The sequence below is a fragment of the Penaeus monodon genome, chromosome 24 (genome assembly GCF_015228065.2).
Source record: "Penaeus monodon isolate SGIC_2016 chromosome 24, NSTDA_Pmon_1, whole genome shotgun sequence".
Taxonomy (NCBI): domain Eukaryota; kingdom Metazoa; phylum Arthropoda; class Malacostraca; order Decapoda; family Penaeidae; genus Penaeus; species Penaeus monodon.
The window spans coordinates 13,996,079-13,996,479 of NC_051409.1; the positions used below are offsets into that span (position 1 = coordinate 13,996,079).

General features: G+C 33.7%; 1 protein-coding gene across 1 annotated transcript in view; it reads right to left on the reverse strand.

Annotated features, from left to right (window-relative positions):
- The window catches only part of LOC119588605 (HEAT repeat-containing protein 1-like), a gene marked incomplete in the record, with an annotated part of 28,625 nt that overhangs the window by 7,200 nt on the left and 21,024 nt on the right, over positions 1-401 (reverse strand).

A 401-nucleotide genomic window follows, 5' to 3' on the forward strand; every position in this document is an offset into this window, starting at 1 on the left:
GATGATATACATCTCACTGTCATATATCAAATACAGAGTATCAGAAAAATTAAAAGTTGAAAATGCTATCATAATCAATCCTAACACTTGATTGAAAATGGGGATAAACTGCCTGAATAAAAAATCATATAGATCAATAAAAAGTACATTCTTATGCTTTTATAAGAATTTAGATATATAAATAGTAAAAGACAATGATATACTAGGAGATACCTCTCTGATTCGTAATAGTGTGGTGTGTGGAAGGGAATGTGTCAAGAGGAAAACATTATGGGTTTTACTATTCTGCACTCACTACATTTCATTCACAAGAAAACATGACTGTGTCATTGGGTCTGGTAGAGGAGAGCTACAAGAGCAGTGAGGGTATAAAGGTGATGTGAGTGTGGCTGAAGGATGCA